The 24,118-nt window shown below is 44.3% G+C and overlaps 1 protein-coding gene across 1 annotated transcript in view; it reads right to left on the bottom strand.

Annotated features, from left to right (window-relative positions):
* The window catches only part of SLC12A5 (solute carrier family 12 member 5), an 814,812-nt gene that overhangs the window by 572,118 nt on the left and 218,576 nt on the right, over window positions 1-24,118 (bottom strand). The gene's annotated exons all lie outside the window — the stretch shown is intronic.

Genomic DNA, 24,118 nt, shown 5'->3' with positions numbered 1-24,118 from the left:
CAAGAGGCACAACTGGGTTACCCTGGCGCAGACATAGCGCATAGGATGTTAATTGTGTAAGGCATCCGTTGGTGTGAGGTCAGTGTGAGATAATGTGTCCTTGATAGCACACTGACTTTGCCTCATCAAGGACAGATACAAAGGTAAGGAAAGTCTTTCTTGCAGTGATCAGATGTTGGGGAAATTAGTCTTTCAACCATATGTGCAAAGGGCAATTTAGAGATATTTGCTTAGACATCTTCCTCACCTGTTTTGCTTTTGCTCTCTGCTAATGATAGCGAATGTCACTCATTTGCATTGGGTAACCTTCGGGTATCACTTCGTGTTCCTTCGTGTTATCACTCCATGTCAAGCTTTCTTTACTGATGATGTTGAAGACTTGTCCGCTAGATAATACACCAACGCCCCTTCCATGAACACAGCACCTCTCAGCCATTCAATGCTCAATTTGTAGTGTGGCAATTATACCCTATAAAACTAGGCACAATGTCTTTGATTACCACTCAGTGACGCTGATTACTGTGATATCTTTGTTTCTCTTTCCACAAGGCGGGTCCTCCACCCATCACAGGACCTCAACTCATAGTTCCTTATGCCATGGTATGCGACTGCGAGACCCACTCATCTATGATACAAGTATCCCTCAAATCCCTCCATCCACCAACTAGCACGGCGCCCATCGCTCTTCGTGCCCACGAGTCGTCATTTAGTGCCATGGGCTGGCTGCCCACGTTGACCTACTCTAAATAAGGCTGGCGGGTCGAGTGGGCTCGCAGACATGAGTGCTTAAAGGTCGAACATCTGATTTTCCTTCAAGATCTCGTCTCTGGGCTATTTTTAGAAAAATGCAAATTGAGGGAAAATCCGCATTTCCCCTGAGCTCGTGCTCTGCACTGTGTGTATAATTTACTTAAGAAGTGGGGCCTTGATTGGGCAAGCCCCGGGCTGACAGACCTCGCAGCTTTCAGTAGGTTTTCTTAGTCTACAAAGTGAAGGGAGGTAGAGGGTATAATGGAGTCTCACACTAGAAATCTATTTTTTTTCTTTGACCCCACCCCTTTCAAGTGACTCGATTAAGCATCATGCTTCCAGCTACATCATCAAGACCTGGCAACTTACTCAAGGGCTTTAGTTTTACAAGTCTGCCAATAAAGAGCAGAGGGCTTTCCCCCCCCCCCCAAATAACGCCAAAACGATTTTTTTTTCGGCGTGTAACAAGCCCTGTATATTCTGTTAACATGTATGTATCAATAAGGACTAGCTAAGGTTAAGAGAAGTAGGAGACTCAGAGCAGTACGTCAAATAAGGAGAAACGTTGTTTTCCTTATAAAGCCCTCACCCACCGACCTAGTCGGTGGCATGCTTCATCATCATCATTCATTAATGAACTCGGCACACTAAGGCGCTATAACTGTTAGAGGGGGATTCCCTCAAGGGTGCCGCGGAAGGACGAATAGGTCCAAGGAGGAACCAGACTGCAACATGTGGTCTCTTTCTCTGCCAGGCAACCCATGAAGCTTTTTACAAGACAAAACTGATCAAGCTTGAGGGAATCCCCCTCTAACAGTTATAGCGCCTTAGTGTGCGCTTCACTTAGCCTAAAGATAATACAACCACTATAATTAAATTTTTATTATTTAATCTGCACATTTTGCACATATTAAAACGGTCCTGAGGAAAGCCAGTATAAAATCTATAAGGCACTGGCTGAAACATGTAGACCACACTAGACGCTGGAGGTCATAATTAGCACTCCAATTAACGTCTACTTGCCTTTTATCCGCGAACAGAGGCCCAGTTCATTCAAATATTTTACCCTTGGGTACTGGGACCAGCTGTATAGCTTTTAAACTTCACCCTTCTCACCCAACTCACTGCACACTCAGCAACATACCAGCTCCGCAGTCACCTGGCGTTGAAGCACACCCGGGGCACATTCGGTGCCACCGCGGTGGGCCCGATGATAAAACATGCCACCGACTAGGTCGGTGGGTGAGGGCTTTATAAGGAAAACAACGTTTCTCCTTATTTGACGTACTGCTCTGAGTCTCCTACTTCTCTTAACCTTAGCTAGTCCTTATTGATACATACATATAACCCAGGGGATATGGTCTAGCCTATCTAGTCCTCTCTCTCTCATTGATTAAAGCATATTCTGTTAACATAACATACTAATTTCATGACAATTGGGTCAATTAAAACAATTTTGACATTACGACACCTTTTACATATGAGTATTGGGAGACTAAAGAGGGCTTTCATTGAATTCATTGATGCATTTCCATGAGGCAATGGTGCCAAAGCAGAACATTTGGACCAAGGATCCTGGACTTGTAGGAGTAGGGCTGAAGGCAGCAGAGGAAGGGTCCGAATTATGGGCCTCATTTATGAGGCTGTGCGTTACTTTTACGCCACCGGTGCATCACTTTTTGCGACGCACCAGTGGCTTAAAAAATGCGCCTTGTTGCACCTTTTTTACAAAGTGACGCATCTAGGTAGATGCGTCACTTTGTAAACCCCTGAGCCACATTATACCTGCGCCAGGTGTAATGTATGCAAGGGGGGCGTATTGACGCAAGGAAGGGTCGTAGAAGTGACGCAGTGAAATCTATGAGATTTCACTGCGTCACTTTTAGGACGCCATTGCGTCAAAATCTTGCGCCTGCCTCACAGCACGTGTAAGACTGACGCAGGCCTTGTCACATGGGGCTTGCCCCATGTGAAAGGACGCATTGCTGGAGTTGCGTCACTTTTGTGACACACTCCAGCAATGCGTCACTTTTGCGCTTACAGATACGTCAGAAATACTGACGTGTCTGTAACTCCTTGCGACATGATGCGTCATACATTAAATATGACGCATCAGGAATGTCGCAAGGAGTGCGCACTGAGAAGTGACGCATCGCTGCTTTCACGCAGCGATGCGTCATTTCTCACAAATGAGGCCCTTTATGTTTTAGGCATCACTGTTCGTCTGTACATCTATATCATATTACACATCCATGCCCACATGTTCTGTATAGCACACAGTACCAGTACGATCCCATTCCTCAGGCCGAGAGATATGGATGCCGTGGTACAAAAGAAAAGAACCACACTTTCCAAGATCACGCAGTTTAGCTAACTGAATATTCACCAATGCGATTACTAAACCACATCTTCATATTTTAGATCCAAATGTGCACATCTCTCACCTTGCTGCCAGGAACATAGCTTCAACTCAAGAGCAATCATCTCATCTTCCACACAGATCTAGGTTAATATCTCCCACCCTTGTGCCTTAGGCTTAAATCTCCGACTATAAAGCCAGGTTCACATATCTCACTCTAATAATCCTATCCCAACATTAGACCAGCATCTCCCACCTTCATGGTACTTCCATGTCTCATGCTAATGTTCACCTGTCCCATCCTACTGTTCCTCTCACATTCCTAGCCCAATATTCACAGTTTCCACGCTAATGCTCAAATCACAGACTTTTAGCGCATGCTTGCACCTCTCGCTCGTACATTCACCTCGCCTACCTATATGCTAGGCTTTTATCTCTCACCCTAATGCTCACATCTCCCACCCTAATGCTCAGTTCACAGACTCTTAACATGATCTCATGTTTATCGCCTTTATATTTACCTCTTATACCCAAAATGTTAGCTTTTTATTTGTTACATTTTGTGTATTTGTAAAGTGCACAATCACCTGTGAGGGTATCCTGGCGCTGAGCAGGTTTGTGTGTCGCCCTGCCTAAAATACATTGGTTAATTGAAAAACCAGGCCTTCAGCCTTTGCAGGATTCAAGAAGAGAGGAGTCCTGAGGAGTGGAGGTGTCTGGGAGGTTGGTGTTCAGGTAGGTAGAGCCTAAGTTCTGTATTGCTTTGAATGTGTCTGAGGAGTTCGAAATGAGCACGTTTATGTATCTGGAGCCAGGGGGGCTCCCTTAGGTGTGGTGTTACAGGAGTTCTCTGTAGGAAGATGAGGATGAGCCTGGCTGCCAAGTTCTAGATGGTCTATAATCTTCTGGTGAGTTGAATGGTGAGCCCTGAATAAAGGGTGGTGCCGTAGAAACAACTTGCCGGTGACTGGGGCATAATTGACAATTTTCTGGTGTTTCTTGGGGGTCATTTGAAGATCTTCCTCCGCATCTTTAAGGTGTGGAATCAGGATGAAGTGATGATGTTGACTTGTACGATCATGTCCAGTTTGTGCTTAATGATGATTCTGAGGTTCCTGGGGTGGGTACTGGGTGTGGGTCCAAGTTTCGTCGGCCACCAGTTGGAGTCACATTGCGAAGTGTTCTTGCCAAAGAACACTACTTTTGTTTTGTCAGTGGTGAACCTGAGACAGTTGGCTTTCATTCAGTTAGTGACGAGTCCTCCAGGCAGGGAACTTGTTTCTTGGGTTGGGAGTGCTGTCTGAGAGGGAAAGTATGAGTTGTATGTCTTCAGCATTGGAACAGATGTGTATGTCTTGTACACAGAGGATGCTGGCCAGAGGGATCATGTATGTGTTGAAGTGGGTGGAACTGAGCGATGAACCTTGAGGCATTCTCCAGATGAGTCTGCAGATTTCTGAGGAAGGTTTATATCCAACCCTAATGCTCACATCTCCAACCCAAATACTCATATCAGTCTCTTAACCTAAGCTTGCTTCTCTGGCCCTTGTATTAAACTCTCCTACCAAAATGCTAGGCTTTTATCTTTCACCCTAATGCCCACACCCTCTACTGTAAAGCCAGTTCCACACCTCTCACCATAACGCAGGTCTCTCATTCTCCACTTCTGCTCACATTTGACACCCTAAAGTTAGTTTTCCTTTCACTCTATAACATTTGGTGCACAGCTACCTCCCCAACACATGCACCCTGTATCCAGATTCTAGGCTCTCCCTGTGATGTAGACCCACTGGCACGATGATGAGGCCATGAAAGGAAGGCGTTTTTCTTTTAAACCTGCTGTGACAAAAGCAATGGCGCGAACCACACTGGGTGCAGTCTGGGCTGTGCTCCACGCCTTGGCGACTTCACAATGAGCAGAGAAGCCAAAGCAGCTAGAAATCAAGGGCAAAGCTGAATTTGCCCATACACAAAATTGCTATTGTGTTTTTTTAATGTCCAGTTAGCAACCTGCTAAAAGGAAATGACAGTTTATGCCGATTTGCACGAGTTACTCATAATGAGGCTTGAGTTGAGCAAACAGTTGGCATGCCATGGCCTGCGGTACAAAAATACCCCAGTACTTTTTCAACAGCGGACAGTGCATTCTAATAAAAACAAGTATAGCGCAAACAAACCTCACCCGCTGGCATAGAATACCTTTTCAGAGGTAGTTTTATGAACCCTGCAGAAGTTGTAGTTCCAACCAATGCACACCATTGATATATTAGAGGAGTGTTACAATTGACAGCCGTGCAGGAGGCTGCCACAAGAGGGCATTAGATCGCGTCTCCAAGGAATGATTGTGCCCCTCTCGCTGGGGCTAGAAGTGCTTGAGGTATGAGGCAAAATGCCACTTCACCTATGGTCCCAACAGAATTCGCTGCACGGGCACCGTGTCCATCCCAAAATTAAACTAAATCTTTCCAATCTGCAGAAAACCAAGGGAGTGCTGGGCTCACTTCCCTAAAATGGCCGACCTTGAGTTGTGCCTATGCTAATATATCGTCTTCTCTTGGGAAGACCCAAGAGGCTGTCGCGCGACAGTATTGCTGCTGTTACAACCAGGGAAGGGAACCGTCCCCCTTGAGGCAAATGGTTGTACCAATAAAACTAATAGGCAGAGAAAGGTCGTGTTAGAGGAAAAAGGTCATAGGTCAGCCCACTATAAGGCGCTAAGTGTGATTGGAGAGGTCGTAAAGGACAAAACAGTGAAATGAGCCGATGGTGGTGCAGGTAAATTAGCAACCAGATCAGCGCAGCCACCCAGGCCAGCCTTTGCTGGAACCGCCATCTTTGCTGGCCTTATTGATCAAAATAAATCTGAAGAGAGATTCTCTGGACAATTTTTTTTTCGCGTACTTTCCGAATATAGGATAGAACAAGCGCAGTTTTGGCAGTCAGCTGTTTGAGACGAGTGAGTAATGCGCAGGGGCATTTCCCTTTTCAATACGCCTGATATAAATGAGTTATCACACCTATATTGAGTCATCATGAACACAAGTTGAAGCACATATCGAACGGCAGCCCTACCTAACACGAATTCAGAGCAACATCATATAGCTCTTGGTCATATAAGGGAAAGTGTTGCCTTGAATTTCTTTTGAAACAATGACTTTCAACACGCAACTGGTGGAACGGCGTGTATTGCACAGCGCAAAGCGTAGTAGCCGTCATTAGACGTGGCCTGCAATAACTCGAAGCAAGCTTTGACATGTAAGGAACTGTTTGAATGACATGTCAAGTACAGCTTTTATAGCATATCACAATTCTTTATACTGTTTGGGGTTACGATTGCACCCACCAAAAACTTAGGTGCCCATTACAGTCAAAGGGCCACGACAGCCTCAACAGGGGGCCACATCGGAAACGCCATCACTGTACAGATTGTGCGTGATGCAAGCATTGGGCCAGGTTTAGAGTTCAACAGCCGTTAATCCTTCGCAAACATGACAGATATCCCGTCCGCCGTCCTACAAGTGCATTATACCCAATGGCCCTTGCAATGTGGCAGATTTATCAGGCCCTAAATGTCAGTCTAAAGTTTTAGGGCTCAGGACATAGCAGCATCATCGAACGACACACTGCGTACCAGATGATGAGATGCCATCCGGGCCCTAACCATCAGCAAGACAACATTGATAGTTATTGCTGCCTATGCTCGGTCCACCTACATTTTATCCCAATTGAGTGCTATATAAATGATAAAAAACAATAACAATAGGTCACAGGAGACAAACATCCGATGACATATGACTTGAGGTTCATTGTGAATCACATCACTGGTCCACAGAGACGATCCAGCCCTCAACATGTAGAGACAAAATGAAATACGATGCAACTTTGGAATCTTGAAATGTTGCTCCCACTGCCCTAACTATACATGGTGAATCCCTGCACAGACAGCCTGTGGTGCACCACGTCATTGTTGCATGCAGCGTATTGTACATCAGTGCAGAGACACAGACCGATGTGTGGGGAACTGAGACCCACTGACTTATACCCACATGCCACAGAGCTTGGTGTGCAGGATCAGGGTGGACAGCCGAGTTTTAACAGTCTAGTGTGGTGCTTCTTATCAGTGTAGGTCCACACGGTTCTCCAATGTCGGTTCTGGAGGGCCGGATCCATTCCAGATTTTTAAGATAACTACATTTATCTAAATGTGGACATGCTAAAAAATAAGGCATGGATCTGACATCGTGGCCAAGACCTGGAACGAGCTCCAAATCGACATCAGACACGTCCCCACCCTGCACATCTTCAGGAAGATCCTCTTCGACTGACCGGAGCTGCTCCCCCCACCCCCTTCTCTAGTGCCTTGAGACCCTCACGGGTGAGTAGTGTGCTTCAAAAACCCTGATTGATTGATTGAGGGTGTAGGATGTCACAAATACTTCCGTCAGGTCGCAAGCCCTCAAAACGCGTCCCGCTTATGATAATGCAAAGAAAAATACTGCCTATATGCTTAGATCATAGATGTGTCGACAGATCTCAAGTCAGGCAACAGATGCACTGTCACACACTGACAAAGTAAGTCTGATAAGTGAAAGTGACCACAGAGAGGCAGGTGCTCCTCATACTGAACCCAGTTGCAGCAATAAAATTGTGCATACACCGGCATTTTGTGAACTTTTAGCAGCAATCTGAGGGTGGGAAGTTGGTTGAGTGCTTCTCCTACCCGATTCTGCAAAGAGCAGCAGCAGGCCATCACGAACAGCATGGCATCTGTGCCGCATGAAGTATTTGCAACGGTGGACGATTTCTGTGTGCTGCGCTTGGGCAATTTTGTCAAATGTACAAGTGTGCTCTTGCAAAACCGCATGGCGCTGGCACAATTCATCTTGTAGACCTCTGCAGTCCATAAATCCAGTGATCTGGAACTCATATTTTGTGCGTCCGCACCATAAAAAGTGTGTGTGTTAATCCATTCTCAACTATTGCCGATTCACATGAGTGCTGTCCACCGTCTTTAGCCGAAGGACCGTAAAATATACATTTTCCTCTCTACCTCATTTTACATTCCCCCTTGTCTACCACCAATCTTTCTTCACTTCTTTCCCTCTCCTTCGCAGGTTCTCTTGCCTCAGTGCCTAATTTGGCCAGGTTGTTGCAGGTGGGGATCACGGACACTCATTTTTGGGGGGCAGAACTTTTTTTTTCGCATCAAGAGCACGAGAGAACAGTGCTTAACTTGAGCCGGTGGTTTCCGGTGCTTAGCACTGGCACTTAATCATCAATACCGGCACTTTTCATGAGCACCAGTTAAAGACACATTAATTCACAGGGAGACTAAGTGATTTCCCCAGAATCACAGGATGTTGAGCAGATGCCGAGACTCCAACCTGGTTCCCCAGCCTACAAGTCAGCAGCTCTGACCCTTACGCCACATCCTCTCCCCACTTTCGTGGTTAGCAGATGGTTCTGTTTTAGGCGGCGCGAACAGGCAAAATAGTCTGATGCAAGCTGCCTCCTGACAAGAGACCCAGCACTTTTTGTTTTACAAATTAACCACAGAGAGAGAGCAAAACTTAATAAAAAGGGGGTACAGAAAGAGGAAGAGAACGTCGATAAAACAATGACAAAGGAAGAAAGCGGGGATAAAAAAGAACCTTCATGAGGGAGATAAGGGGCAGAGAGGGTCAGCTGGTGGATGAAGGTGGCTGCAAGTGGATTTAAGTCTGAGCAACGTTGTTATTTTGAACCCCAAACTTCCAATAGCACCTACTATGTGGGCACCACCCCAAAAATAGGCTTTGAAGCTTCAGTGTGCACCAAATGCTGCACTCGGATGTACAGGAAGTTTCACCAGGTATAATCTCATAGTACATTTCCAAGGGATTTAATTGCTGCTGGTGGGATTTTGCACCAATATTTCCATGTTCCAAGAGAATAAATTAATTCGGTGCAGTTTTTCACTGACATTTGCACCAACTGATTACCCTCGTCAGTCAAGAAGGTTATTTTGAGCTTGCCAATTGGTGCAAATTTTGTTGCAAATCGTATCAACACTATTGCATACCCAAAGCATTCAGAATGTTTTGGAACAAAACAACACCGGTATTGGTGCAAACCCAAATAAGCTGGTCTTTATTGGTACTATCTGCGTAGAACCATATATGGTTGGCCACTTCTGCAAGAATCAGCACCGAAGAGGCCTGTCTAAGATTTGATTGCAACCAGGAACCAGCTCAAGGTTTCTAAACCTTGCCCCAACTGTCTTGCATATATAGACTCCCCCTCAATCGTGGGTTCCCCAAGGTAGCACATTTTAAAGTGGCCACAGTTGGTAGGAGCCTGCTCTGAGTTCTGGTCTCATGCAGGCGGACCAATTTTCCAGCAACAGAAAGCAAAAAAAACAAACTCACTTCAGATACGTTTTGAAACCGTTTTTGTTTTACATTAACGTCGCTGTTCCTCGCCACGCTAAACAATATTTAGGAGTGAGGGAAATTACAATTTGTTTTATGGGAAATACACAATTTTCTCATAAAATTATGCAAAACTGTACTTCTTGTTCAGAATGTATCTTCAGTACCTCATTTTAATTCTGAACTCGGGGAGATATCTTGCACACAAAATTAAAGCGAGGTTGGTTCAGCCGAAAATATTTCTTTGCTGCGCTGTTATTGCTCCTGCAAAAAATGTTCTACTCCAGTGCTTAATTTGAGCCTGTGCTTTTCAGTTCTGGGCACCGGCACTTAATTGTCAACACCAGGGCTTGTGACAGTCTGCCACAAGGCGGCGCTGTCTGGTTAATCTAGAGATGATCACAACAAAAGGTAATTGTTCATTTGTTATAAATGAAAAATGTCTATTACCTGCCTCCCAAGCCATTTCTATAGCTTTGGGGGCCTGAAATAGTCCGAATTGTCACACTTGTAGGAGTTTGAGGGTCCATTGTTACTATAATTGGCAGCATGGGAGGAGCAATGTGTGGTGCAAGCCGCAGTGGCCTCCCGAGGAGAGCCCTGGCACTTATGTTTTTTTTTTACAAATTAAGCACTGCGACCAATCATCCGTGCGAGAAAATCACATGAAACAGCATGACCATAAAATGGCAATAACATTTCATGACATTCACATACCACAAAGCACGCACACTTCGCAGGATTTCTCCTGTGTTAATGAAAAATGCACTCAGGTCTAACAGCATTTACTTCATAATGGTTCACCCAATGGTGCTGCAGAATTTCCCTGCTCTCACTCACTTGCTTATCCTTCTCTCATACACTCTTCCTTAATTTTGATTCACCCCCACCCCTCTCCTCCATCCTCTCCTGCCACGCTCAATGATGTTCCCTTTTGCTTTCTTCTCATTCTCTATTCCCATTCTCTTGTTCTCAAGCACACGGTGTTCCTTTTCTCATGTAAATCGTCGTTTCTCTCCTCCTGGCCTCTTTTTTTGCCCCATTCCTGTCTTTCCCTTTCCTCCACCTACTTGCAACATTCTCACCTTGAAGCAAAGTCATAAAAACAGAAGTATCAACAGTCTTTCCTTCTTTCACACGGTTACTCCATTTAAATACAGGTCATTCTTTCGTTTTAGGTCCAACCTTTCTAAATGTGAACCCCAAACACATATTTACTTAAACGAAATAATAAGTTTACTTCAGAATTTCATTTTTTTTATTGCAGCAGCAAAAAAGTGGTGATCGGTAAAATAGCAATTTATCGAATACAGTTGTATATGAAAAATTTACTCTCAAGTATTTTTTATCTAAAAAGTTCATATTGTGCTTATATAAATTGACTGAAGTTGTAAAGAGCTTAAATACATTGGATCTACTTAAAAAGCTGAAAGGAGACCATACTTTTCAATTAAAAACTTGAATATCTCTGGCCCCTGAATATTGTCTTTTTGCATTCTTACTACAATGATTTACAGACCAACCAGGCTCAAGGATGTATCAGGAAAGACACAGAGTACTTCACAGGTCAGAACATGAGTCAACTGGAGGGGAAACCTCCTGATCTAGGTAAAGCGGCAGGCCACTCTATGGCCACTTGCCCGTCTAACCGCAGAAGGTGCATTGCAGAGGCAGGAGGAGGGATCAGGGTCACGGCTAAGAAATAAGAAATGAGAAGGAAGGGAATCCCACCACAGAAATACTCTGATGTCTCGAAGGCAGATGGATCAAACCAAATTCAATTACTTGGAAAACAGCTTAAATTCACTGAGCTGAAATTCCTCCGTCGCAACAAAAATAGCACATCAAGCGGCGGCGCACCGAGAAGAGGCTCCGCGACCGAGGGTTATCTGAGCAGCACAAGCTTCTCTTCCATTGTTAGTAAAGGGTATGTGAGTGATTGGGACGCAAGGGAAAGCCGAACACTGTTGAGTGTCAAGTGCCCAGAAAGGGATCTCTGCTACCCTGCCTAGGACTGTCAAATCCCTTTAAAGGTATCTCTACGAACAGGGAAACAGACAGGAGGCTATTTTAGATGATGCCTAGGACTGTCAAATCCATAGACATGAATCACTTCTACCCATGACAACAGATTCTAGATTGTTGTAGACCCAGCCCTGGACTGTCCGATCCCTATAAAGCGATCTCTACTACCCACGGAAACAGATTGTAGATTGTTAAAGACCCAGTGTTGGACTGTCAGATCTGTCAGATCCCAGTAAAGCGATCTCTACTACCCAGGGAAACCAGTGACGAGGCTGTTGTAGATGAATGGTGGCTCCAGCCTTGGACCTTGCCACCTGGAAAAGACCAATGAGCAGGCTTCAGAATATTTTCCCCTCACCTTCCCCATAAACTTCCTTGAGACTGATTAGTATAATTACATACATGTTCCCCAATTTGTAATCTTTAGTCTTTAGTTTTCAGGAACCCAAGGCTTGTTTTATCACCTTACTCTCAACTTTACATTTTCACTATCATTGGTCAACAAGTGCACTTTAAAGTCTACTTCTGTCTCACCTGTTTTGGTTTCTTAAAATCAGCTTAAGAAAACAACTAAGCAAACCAACAGAGAAAGGCAACAAAGGAAGAGAGCACAGCAAGGGGGCATTAGAGACAGCTCAAGAAGGCAGGACAGGAAGCTCAAGCATAATGCTTCAGAAGAAAGTAGCACAGCATTGCAGTAAAGAAAGAGCTCAGAAGAAGACATCAAGGGAAATCAGCACAGGAAGTCATGATAAGAAGTCACCAAAGCACACACCACAGCCTAGAAAGGCAGATCAAAAAGAGACAATACTTGAAAAAAAGCATAAAAGGTAGAGACAGAACAGTAAGAAATTGCATGTTAGGCAAAGCTGAAACTACCCAGAAGGCTACTCCATTTAGCAGATGGGAATAGGAAACAACAAGACAAGAAAGCTATGACATTTAATAAAGACAACACTTGGAGGAGTCTGCTCAGGGACAGACCCTAATGTCCAGAATAATAGACCTATAAACACACAAAGGCCAAACAGTAAGGGAGGTGTTGTAGTATGAACAACGAAGGACCGACTATGATTCCATCATAAAACTTGTACTGTTATTTCGCAAAGTGGACGCGCGCATCAGATGGCCTTTAAAAAAAAAACATAAAAGGATCTAAAAGAGATGCCAAAGTAGGGAGCACAAGAGGGAAACGTAAATGCATAATGACGAAGACAAAGAATTGTTAAGGAAACCCCAGGGTGACGAGCAAATGTCTCTGCGGAGAAGAACTGAGACTCATAAATTTGAACTAAAATGGCGGTATAAGCCAAGATGGCGGTATGAGGAAAACACAGATTGCTACATGTGAGTAAAACAGGTTAATGTGCTTTTCCTTAACACAGCACTAGCAGTAGCCAAGAGGGTCATTGCAGCTCACTGGCTGAACTCTACCGCACCTACATTGACGCGCTGGTACAGAGGGGTAGACTGGTGTGCCGCGCAGGAAAGGCCTCTTTATGTGGCCAGAGGTTGTCCTACGAAATTTCGTCGAGTGTGGGGCAAGTGGGTTGGGCTGATAGAAGACTTATTCGGATTGCTACGCTATCCAGATTGGGAGTGGGTATGCCGATATCGGCCTTATGCTCGCCTACCTTTTATGCCAATGTGATATGTTTGTGCCTTGGTCGTGCCTTTTACGATGTACGTTTGTATGGTGCTATTTTCTTTGTTACAACCAAAATCAATAAAATTGGATATAATAAAAAAAAACAGGTTAATGTTGGCATTCCCACATCTTGTGCCTATGTCAATTGCTCATTGCAGAAGACCATGCAGCATGGAGTATATTGTCTCATCCACAACACACAATGTAAATATTACAACATCTCTCTAGGACAGTGCCCGGATGTCTCTCTTTTCTGTATACAGGAGGCACAAAGCGATGAATACCAGGAGATGCTGTCTGAGGTGGGTGATGTGAGGAGCTCAAAAGGAGTCCAAGCAATTATTTTTGTGATTTGTTATTGATGTAGCACCTACTCTGACATTAGAATGACACTTCAGTGCTATTCGCTTATCAGAGGGGCGACTTTCCATTACAGGGACAACAGGGTCAAGAAATGTTTACAGGACAATCTACCTAGGCTGGCAACACATTTAGCAATAAAATCATTATAATTGTGGACTCAAAACCAGTTCGAAATATGAATTTTCCAATCATACTCTGGCGATTGAATGCGGCTGTTTCATAACATGGCCATACCATGGCATCCGGGGGTAACAAATTACAGGTTGGACATATTTAGCCCAGCAGAAATGACACAGGGAAGGGTTAGCAGAGGGTGAAGCACTTTGGGTAAATGTATGCATAGACAGAATAAGGCTGAGAAAGAGAAAGGACACCAGGGCAATGTCTGCAAGGAAATCTCCCATAAAAATGGCTGACATTGCGTGTGCATTTCAGCAAATCAGGAGTTACCAGTTCCTACCTCTCCTGGGGCATATTCTTTAAAACCTGGGGCATAACATGGCAAATTTTGTTGACTTTTTGCCATCTCTATGACTAATACAACATAATGGGCCAACATCAAGGACTCAAAATAAACAACAGAGAACCTGCTCTTATCATGTTTAACCCTGGGCGTAGTTTGTGTAGTAGCGCTACGCGTAGCTACGCAAAGTGCACTACCCAAGCTACGTGAACTGCGTAGTGCACTGTGCAAAATGCTGTTTGCACTGATTGCACAGTGCCGGATGCTTTTCCGCACTGTGCAATCAGTGCAAACCGCATCTTGCACAGCGCAAGTGGTTGTTTTCTGCCGCTCAAGTACATCTGTACTCGAGCGGCAGCTTTCTCGACGCAGACTGTTTTTTTCGCATTGTGAGCGGTCGCAAGCATATGCGATCACTCGCAATGAGAAACCTGACCTCCCCGCGTTGAGAATCTCGCCGGGAGGGTTATTTTCCACGCTCGCGATCAGCAACTTGATGTCGCTATCCGAACGAGGAAAAAGTCTCGCTGGGATGGTATTTTTCAATATGTCTGTGAGGTTTGTGAAGCTGGAGTCTGCAAGCATCAACAAACAGGGGTCCCTTATTACAATTAGAATGCTGAGTTCTTGTTCAGCATTTGTGATGCTGCTGAGACAGAGGGCAGCTTTGAAACTGAAGAGGGGTGTGGTCTTTTATCACCTTTTAAGATTTCAATTAACCCTGGTTCCCAGACTCAGGAACAACCCTCCCCTTTAAGGAGCCCGCCAATGTTTCTCTGCACATACTACCACCCAACTAACTAGCTGAAACCTGGGTAATAAGTCTTGCTTAACCCCTTCTATGCTGATGACGGCCCCCGTCCGTCATGCACCGCGGTGGGCGTGTGCTGATGACGGCTGGGGGCCGCCAGGAACCCGTCCACTTATTAAAAGTGCCGCACAGGCACAGAATCGCGGCCGCGCCCAAGGGGTTAATGTCACCCTCCCACATAAAGTAGCTTTTTCTAGATGGGGGGGGAATTAGAGTCACAGTTTAAACATTGTCTCTTTTCTTGCCATCTGGGTCACTTTGAGCCCAGCTTCCAGGCCCAACAATTCCATATTTTCTCCGGGATGTCTGCACTCTCTAGTGAGTCAGTCAATTTACCTTATTGGTCATCCTCCTAGGGTTGAAGGTCAAGTCTCTCTCTCTTCCGGTGGCTTGTTTCTCTGTCTCATGGCCACCAGAGAGACGCTACATGACGCCACCACATAAAAGCGTCATAAAAATCCAGAAGATAATTGTAGCCCATGAGCACAGCACAAGGCGACAACTGAACTGGAATATTATTTTATGCATTGTGCTAGATGCATTCATGCCATGTTTGTGGTAGTGGCAGGTACACTACACTTTATAAACTGCAAAAGTAAAGTGTCTCACGCCTGTGCTAGAATCAGGTGCACAGAACGGGCCTTACCTTTTGTAAGAGGCATTTATTTCATGGCTGTGCTACAGATGTATGTGATTTATGACGTATGCACTGGGATAAAAGCAGGTGTTCTATGGTTGTGCTTAATGCGTGTGCTGGATGGGTGTGCTGCTGTTGCGTGGGATCTGTGGTTTATATTTTGTGATAGAGGGAGTGTTCTATGGCTGTTCTTAAACAAGGGGCTGTGTGGTATGGTAGAGATGCTGAGATTATGGGCCAGATGTATGAAGCTCAAATGGGTTCGCAAACGCCGAAATTCGCAGAATTTCGGCGTTTGAAAACTCATTTGAGCAAAATGGTATGTACGTAGCAAATTTCAGTGCAAAATAAGGAATCGCAAATTTGCGATTCCTTATTTTGGAATTGCATTTAAGGAATCGCAAAATTTGCGATTCCTTAAATGCAATGTATGATGCAAAAAAAATTTGCTAATTGTCCCTAAGGAATCACAAATTACCACCAACTTCAAGTTGGTGATAATTTGTGAATTTCTTGAAAAATGCCCATTTTTTCATTTTTCAAAGTGCCATGTGATGCACATACTTGCCCTTAGGGCATGTATGTGCACCACATGTGCACCCATGCTTATTTCAGGGGTGTAACAGGGTGTCCTTTGGACACCCTTGCACCCTTGAAATTATTCTCAATTTGCGAATAGCAAATTGCGAATCGCAAATTGAGAATAATTTCACATTCATTCCTATGGGCCTCCTGGCCCATAGAAATGAATGGGAAATTATTCCTTAATTGAGATTAGCAATTTGCTAATCGCAATTAAGGAATTTTAAGAAATCGCTAAAAAATAGCGAATTTCTACTTACATACCATTTTGCAATTCTCAAATAGCGATTCCTTGAAAATCGCTATTTGAGAATCGCAAAAGTGTATCTTGATACATCTGGCCCTTATAGTTTATATAGTGTTATTGAGGCTCATGTTTTATGGTTGTTCTTAAAGGAGAGACGCTGTGATCTATGGTTTATGTATTGTGATTGATGTAGGTGGTTTATGGCTGTTCTAAAAGATGGGGTTGCATAGGTTGGCTAGAGATGCTGTGATCTGTGGTAATATAGTGTGATTGAGGCGCGTGTCCTATGGTTGTCCTTGAAGCGCAGGATGTATGGTATTGGTAGAGATGCTTGTGATCTATGGTTTATACAATGTGATAGTGGAAAGGATTGAATGGTTTCAATAACATGATTAGGCCTGGGCGTAGGACTATGCTACGCTCGTGTAGTTAGCGAAGGCTATGCGGTCTATAGATACATAGCCTTATTATTTTTTTGTTTTGTATTCATTATTGATACACATGTAGAAAGTAATTTTTGTAAATGGATGTGGAAGTAAATTGATACTTGTATAGCGCACTACTCACCCGCAAGGATCTCAAGGCGCTTGTACGAATACCACTGTGGAACCCATCCTGGCTTTCCCTGTGAGGCGTCCACTCCTGGGCACCCCCAAGGTGGAGCTAGGCATCCTTAGCATTGTGGGGGCCGTTGTTGAGATTAAGCAAGCTATTGCCCAGAGTTGCAGAGTGGGACTCCATGATTGGAATAGGCACTGAGGCGAGAATTATCAGGTCCGTGGAATTTTTAGCCGAAGACGCGCCGAGGCGGGGAATTGTACCCTGGTCCCGGGCTAGACCTCTGCCTCAGGGTCTGGCGCTCTAATCATTGAGCCGCACTTCACACTTAACAGTTGTTAAATAAAACAACTAATTATGCAATAATCAAAAACGTGGACCCTTATGTTTTGTTCATAGGTTCTGGTATAAATAGCCTTTTTTGCAGTAATGCTCAGTACTGGCATTTGTTATGTTTTGTTATATGGACTCAGCCTTACTGAGTAGAGTCAAGGCCCTGTGGTGTTTCTTGTTTAACATTTCATACGCATTTTCATACTTTTAAAACAGTGTATTTTCATTCTATCAGCAGCAAAAGAAACATGAAATATTAAAAAAATACCTAACAGACAGCTTGCAATTATTAAGGCTCAACAAAGCATATCTAGGGGTTCTGATGGCATCTAAAAACCACCCAGCATTTGGGCTTGTGGTTTATTTTGCCCCAGAACCCCTTCATGACATTATTAGACCATAATACACAGTTATTTGTTATGTATCGTATGTACATATATAAAGAGAGAGAGAGAGAACACGAGAGAGGGAGAGAGAAAATGAGATTAAGAGAGACAGACAGAGCAAGACAGACAGAGGGAGGAGAAAAAGAGAGGACAATAACAGAGCATATAATATTCCATCGACTACCATGGACAGGCAGAACACTGAATATCTGATTGGGTACCAGTGGCAGTGGGCAGAGAATATATGACTGACCAGTTTGTGCAGAGAGGAAAGATAATGGCAAAGTTAGTGTAGGTGGTGTGTAAAATTGTCTTTTTTTGTGCAAAATTTCAAAAAGCTAAAATGAATTGCTTGAAATGTGGGGTCTCGCAAAGGCAAACTCACGCAACTAAACCACGCAACAAACCAACAGGAAACTGGTTCAAGCGGAAAAAGCAGTTCAATATATTCTGCAAGCAAAACATGACGCAAAATTGTGTGTAGTACAAAATGTTGTCACTTTTATATAGCAAAACGTGAACATTTTGAGGGTGTAAAGACTTCATGGCTTTGAAGTAATCAACAATCGGTTGTGGTGGTTTTAATGGTAGCAAATCACTTTTTGTGTATAATGGAGATTGGTATACAGTATTGGTGCCCCTCGAGGTTAAGGGCATACACCCCACTACCTCAGGTGTCAACCCACTGTGGTTACACTGAACCCAGTGTACATGTCATATATACTTCATGGCTTCGACCCTGCTGGTGCCTGGATCCCTCCTGGGTTATCTGTGCCTTACAAATAATTTTAGGTGTAACTTGACTAAACTACTGAATGCCATGGAGAGAGGGAATACAGAGTAGACAACTGAACCCTGCACCACCAACAGAGCACATTCTGACTAACCAAACTTCATGACCTGAGGAAGCACAGAACAGTTGGCTGAGCACTGAGCAGTCCACAAAACACTGGATGAGAGAGCACAGACAGAGGGGGTCTATAGAGAGACAGAGCAAAGAATTCCTGACTAGACAGGATGGACCGAGTGAGAGCACAAGAATGCCAGGCTGAGCCCCAGGTGAGGAGTGGGGACAGAATCACCAATCAAACAGAGACAGCCCGAGATATCTGACTCAGCATCAGGGACACACCAAAGACGAAAAGATTGAGCAACAGGTACCAATGAAGGCGGAGTTTGAGAGTGGACCCCATGGAGAGGCGCGCACACCTTTGAACTGAGCATTATGGGTACTGACCAAACAGAACACACTGGTCAATAACAGGAGCAGGACTATGCATACCTGAGTCAGCACAAAGAGTGATGGAAATAGGCCAACAACTGACTGACTGGGAAGAGCACAGGATATCTGGGAGAAGGAAGCACTGAGTGCCTGGGAACGTACCATGGACAGACAGCGCAGAGAATATCCTACTAAATGCCATGACCAGGACAAAGAGCGTAGAATACTCTACGATATGCCATGTGCAGGCCGCGACGTCCCTAAACCAGCACAAACACTGAGTGAATCACTCTAACGACTGACTGCGTAGAAACTGCACAGGATATCTGGGTGAGCATCGACAGATAAAGCACAGGGAGCCAATCAAAGCGTGCTGTACAGAGAGAAGTTATTCCCTTACTGAAAACCATGAATAGGACACTGAATACCTGAATCAGCACAAAGACTGACTGAATCAGGCCAACAATTGACTGAGTGGAAACTGCACAGGACATCTGGGTGAGCATCATTGTCAGAGACAGCACTACGCTGCATATTTACGAGGGCCTTGCATCATCCTTGCACCACGCAACTTGGTACATGCACGACGCAAATCCCCAATCATATTTATGAAGCCACGCAAAGTGCCTTTGTGTGGCTTTGAACGGCTTCACTAATATGGAGTACTGCAACGGAGCTCAAACTGCTGCATTGCATTACGCTGCGCAAGGTAGGCGTTCCATGGGCATTGTGGTGGGTGTTCTTATGCAACTCGCATGGTTTTGATGTATTCCCTGATTAACAAGGACTTATAAACCTGGGAATGCGTCAATATCTTACGCCTCCCACGTAAAATGTAACGAGGAAAAATATCATCATCTCTCCTCGTTTTTTTTTCTTTCTATGCGTGCTGCATTCCGCACACAGAGAAAGAAGAAAACGCCTCTCTGGATTGTTGTTGTGCAGGAAGGTGTCCCTCCCTGCACAAAAGCAATCCTGGCTGCAACACAGGCGCCATGGTGCAAGGGTGCCAGCGGTAGCACTAGTCAGCGTTGGCGCTGGGCGGGGAAACGGCACCAGAGCAGGGGCAAAGGACTGGAATGCACCATATTGTGTAACTACGGCTCATTCCTGCCCTTTCGCTGTGGTGCAGGGCAGCGCATTAAGGTGACTTGCTGCGCCGCGCCATCATTCCCATAAATATGCCCCTGAGCGCCTCGTGACGCATCATGGACAGAGAGAACAGACAACATCTGGTTGGACGCAATTAACAGGCAGAGATATAGCACAGAATCGCTGGAATCACATCATGGATTACTGTCTAAGCGCCATGCATAAAGAAAACACAAAATATTAAAGCGAGCACATTGGGCAGACAGAGAGCGCGTATAATATACAATCAAGCTGCATGAACAGAGGACAGACTAGGCTCAAACAACAGAGAAAGCATAAAATGACTCAGCACTATGAAGTGAGCACAGACCAGGGCCATGGAGAGAGAGCATATCATGTCTGACAGAGGACAATGAGAAGGCAGATGACAAAGGATGTGCTGAAAGCTGCTGGCAGAGCAAAGAGACTCAAATCCAAGCAAAAGACAACAGTCTTCACACAGACCATCATCTAAGAACCATAGACACTGACCAACAAAGCACAGAGGAGATGAAAGGAAGTGAGCCCAATTAACAGTGCAAGAGGCTAATGACTACAGCCTCCGAGCCAGAACGCATGCTTGAGGGATGCAGGCAGTGCTGCCACTGGAGACATGTTAGGTTTCTGTGCCACAGCAGACAATGCATCATGTGGCGTATCTGTATAATGGGATGTTTAATGGGATGCACAATTGGCGAAATAGGACAACCTGCAGGTACAGTCTATCTGTCTGGAGGAAATACGCCCCCACTGGACCACTGATAGAAATGCATCACACCCAGACAGCAAGGTCCCTTTATTCCTTCTTCAGAGGCTGATCAGCATTGACAGGCAGCAAGCAGAATGACAGAGCAGGGCTACATCAATGGGACGTGCATTTTAACATTGGACATCTGAATTTGGTAGATGTTTGTAGGGTTAAGGGTGCTGGAAGAAGATCTCACAGTTCAGGAAGGGGTTGGGTCATATAAAACTGGAGGGAGATGAGGATGTGCCAGTAAGATAGAAATCGACAATAACACGCCACCCTACTTGTTTCAGAAGAACATCGAAAGCAAATGAGGGGGCATATTACCAAGGGGGAGATAGGCAATTATCGCTGGTTTAGCTGCCGTTTTCGGCCTGTAAGCGGCGATAATTCTATCGCTAGATTAGCAAGCTGTCGCTAACTGATGTTAGCGACAGCTTTTAGGCGATAGCTAGCGGTTTGGGGCCCGATTTGCATGTCAGCGATATTTATCGCTAATGACATGCAAAGTGGGCATACCCAACCTGTTAGCGACTGAAAGCAATCGCTAACGTCGCTAACGCCTATTAGCAAGGCGGGCGTAGCGATGGAAATATTCCCGCTATTGCCAAAAACTAACGCCTACTCAGACCAGTTCTTAGCCATGATATCCAATGGGAGTTGGATAACATGGCTAAGAGCATTTCATCGCTAGTGCGTGAATATCGCTGTATTCTCAGCGATATTCATGCTATCACCGGAAAAATTATCGCTTTGGAGATAAATGTTGCTAATAGCACGTTATCTCAGCGATAATGTCCGGCGATGCTTAGCGATAAAAAAATCGTTGCTAAGCCTAGTTAGTGATAAATATCGCTACTCATTGGTAATATGCCCGAGATTCGCTACAATGAAGTTGGTCGTCAAATATGGGAATTATAAGGATCCTTGTTCAACCACCTAATACCCACCCTCTATCCACTGGTGATGGTTTTGTTCCTTTCCACACTTATGATGGATTTGAGATACTTGCTTGTTCTGCAAACAATATAATTTCTGTTACAATGAACTAAAAAAAGAGCCTCTTTAAAACAAATGTTTATATTAGGAGCATTTTACAGATTTTCTGTTCTTGGAACACCTGATTCATTTGTTTCTTCTACGATTGGTGATATTGAAAAAAAAACTAAATAGGTGCATTTTATGTTGTTTTCCAGGAAATTGATCTCAAACTGTATTTGTGATACAGGTGCATAAACACACTTTGAACATCACTACTGTTTCCACCATTCTACACCAGGAACAAAAATGGCAATATATTGCTTAAATTTCTCACTAAAATGAGCAACTCTGAAATGTATGAAGCCTGCACCTTTTCGGTGGCTCACCCTTCTACCCAAGTTGGAACTCAATTACGTGTATTCTACAGAGCTGGACCCAAATGGCTGGCCTACTTCTTTTAGGAATGTCTTCTCCTGTTAGTTCACATGACAAGGTTCACCATTAGGAACACTTAAATCCTGTTAGTATCAGGTTCATATATTGCTATTCAATACAGTTTTATAATTCATGTATGTCACCAGGAAATGTGTCAATATTTTATAATATTTATATCGAATATGGAAGTTGTTTTATAGTAGTAAGGAGTTTTCTGAGACTTTGAATATGCTTGCTAAGAATCTTGGCTCAAGTAAGCCTGGAAGCCAGGATGCTCAGGGGTGTACTTCACACATTTCCTAGAAGCGTGACCTCACTTTTGAATCTGGCATTTGGAAGTGGGATTTCAGGAGAATAAGGATACTAGTATTGTGTGTATTAGTGATATCTTCTCCTCAAAGACATGCCGCACTTCCTCTAAGAGAAGATCATCTCATCTGCTCATTAAATATATTTTTGTTGAGAGTAACATGCTTCTGTCATGTGATTGAGCTCTACTGATTTGTATTGACAAAAGGCATGCTTAAACTGGTCTAAACTTCTATGTTAAAGTGGTATGCTCCAACTGACATATTTCTGGTGCGAGTCAGTTGAAATGTCAATTGTCTTTGATTCTTTTGCAAATAACCCCTTTACCGCAGCCGAAATTCCACCACAGCCCTGCGGCTTTGAATAGTGGGTGGGGCCACATTGGCAAATGGACGAGCGCAGCACTACGGAGGCTGTGCTCGCGACGGCCGTTGGCTGATGCGCGCAGCGAACGGGTTAAACAATATTCCATTTATTGCTCTGCTGTATTACACACTATTTGGATTTAAGGATTACCAAAATGTTGTGTTTTAGTTTTAATACCACTTAAAACAAAATTAGAACTAGAGGTCTATAAAGAAAATTCTGAATCCAAATTCAGATTTTTCCTGCACTGAGTTATTGAGCGATGTGTTGGATTACAACTGAGTGAGCATCCCAATCAGAGTAACTTGCTAATCCAAGAATGGTTACTATCTCAGTGTATTAAGCAGGCATCTACACATTCTGGATCTAGTCAACATTGGTTTGCAAGGGATTCTGCATCTCTCTTGGGTGTTTGAGACAAATAACACTGAGATCTTCTCTTAACTCCTTAAGTGCTAATGGCGGCTCCTGGCCGTCATGAGTCACAGTAGACGTGTGCTCATGACAACCGGGAGCCGTCTGAACGTTACCGCTCTGGCCACGTGCGGTTAATTCCCCGCCTGTGTGAGAGAATTAGTCAGTTGGCGGAGTTCTGACGGCTCCCGGCCGTCATGAGCACACGCCCACCATGATTTATGACGGCCCGGAGCCGTCAAGAGTGCCTGAGCGCCATGCCCAGCCCTGCCCCCTTCGCACAACGGCAAAATTCACGACGTGGCGAAGGGGTTAATGTCCAGAGCGTTGTTGACTGCTAAAGGAGGAGATCAACTCTTCCACTGTCTCGGTGACAAACAGAGCTATTGCATTTTCAGTTTCACGACTTGTGCTTCTCTATTGTGAAATGTTGCTACAGGTGCCTGGAAAGACACATTAGGCCTCACTAATGTTCAGTCTACTGGCAGAGACATTTAAGGCATGGGCAAAGAAGGGTTCTTTCCTAGTGCCACAGCCTTTCAGGGGGCCCCCTGATAGATCCACACATTCCTGCCCTGATGACCCTGAATGATTTTTAAACATAGATTTTTTTAAATACAACTTCTTTTAATTTATTTTTAAATACCAGTTATTTGTGGGAATCTGTTACAGACATTTTGCAGAGAAATGTTGTTTTTGTTTTCCAACACCATGCAACATCCATAAAAAAAGTTCCTTTTAGATCAAAACAAGACCTCACATATGAGAAATGGCAGTGGATCGCAGAGATTATTTGCAATATTATTAGTGAGCTGCCGCTATATATCAATATTGAAATCACACAACACAATCCCTGATTATTAGATAGAAGCACTTTTAGAATTTGGACCAGTGTGTCTGTGTAGGCTCAGAGACCTGGCCAAAGAGGGCATGATAAAGC

Source organism: Lissotriton vulgaris, chromosome 7 (assembly GCF_964263255.1).
Source record: "Lissotriton vulgaris chromosome 7, aLisVul1.2, whole genome shotgun sequence".
In the NCBI taxonomy this organism is placed as follows: Eukaryota; Metazoa; Chordata; class Amphibia; order Caudata; family Salamandridae; genus Lissotriton; species Lissotriton vulgaris.
The sequence above is the reverse complement of the archived record's forward strand: the minus strand, read 5'-3'. Positions and strand labels throughout refer to the sequence as shown.